The 589-nt window shown below is 36.2% G+C and overlaps 1 long non-coding RNA gene across 2 annotated transcripts; it reads right to left on the bottom strand.

The window, feature by feature from the left end:
• On the bottom strand, positions 1-574 carry LOC106322194. Of its 2 annotated transcripts, XR_001266281.1 has the most exons (4): positions 470-574; positions 308-404; positions 135-197; positions 1-59 (listed from the first exon to the last, which is right to left on the bottom strand). It is a non-coding gene; the product is annotated as an uncharacterized LOC106322194 (long non-coding RNA). The 2 variants fall into 2 exon arrangements; XR_001266280.1 differs by lacking the exon at positions 470-574 and having other exon boundaries at positions 308-459.
• Between the last annotated feature and the right edge of the window lie 15 nt (positions 575-589).

Here is a 589-nt window from a genome sequence, read left to right as displayed (position 1 = left end):
TTCTTATAGATCAATGTTGTTGCCTGACTTCTCACACTGCACTGCTTTCTTGAATTTTTCTGTATATGTGCAAGAGTGTGAAAATTAGTTTGTGGTCACTGTATGATGCAAAAGACCCATAAACTCTTGCAAACCTTGTCGTATGCAGTCTTCATGTTAGCAAATCATCTTCACGTTACTTAAGGTCTGTGCGTCACCTATTTAAAAAATTAGATGAGAGTAGTGTAAATGCAAAAATTAGTGTTTCCAGTTACAGCTAACACAGTTTGAATTTAAATACAATACAAAAAGTATAAGAAATTCTTACTAAATTCATGACATGTAGAAGTGTGCGTCCAGACTGCGATAAAGATTTACTCAGGTGGGAGCTTCTTTGTGCTAACCGAGGCGCGGCGAGGCTTACCCTGCAGAAAGGAAATTGAAAATATTACATCAACCTTCTAGGCATTATGTAGGTCTAATTGCAAACCTGGATTCCTTTGTAGAAACCACAAAAGCACATAACGCAAGATCCTCTTATGACATTAGAATCAACGAATGGTTTCAAAATTTCTCATTCAAAAGATGTCAAACAAAATTCTGAATAGGA

This window comes from Brassica oleracea, unplaced genomic scaffold (assembly GCF_000695525.1).
Source record: "Brassica oleracea var. oleracea cultivar TO1000 unplaced genomic scaffold, BOL UnpScaffold09498, whole genome shotgun sequence".
NCBI classification, from domain to species: domain Eukaryota; kingdom Viridiplantae; phylum Streptophyta; class Magnoliopsida; order Brassicales; family Brassicaceae; genus Brassica; species Brassica oleracea.
The sequence above is the reverse complement of the archived record's forward strand: the minus strand, read 5'-3'. Positions and strand labels throughout refer to the sequence as shown.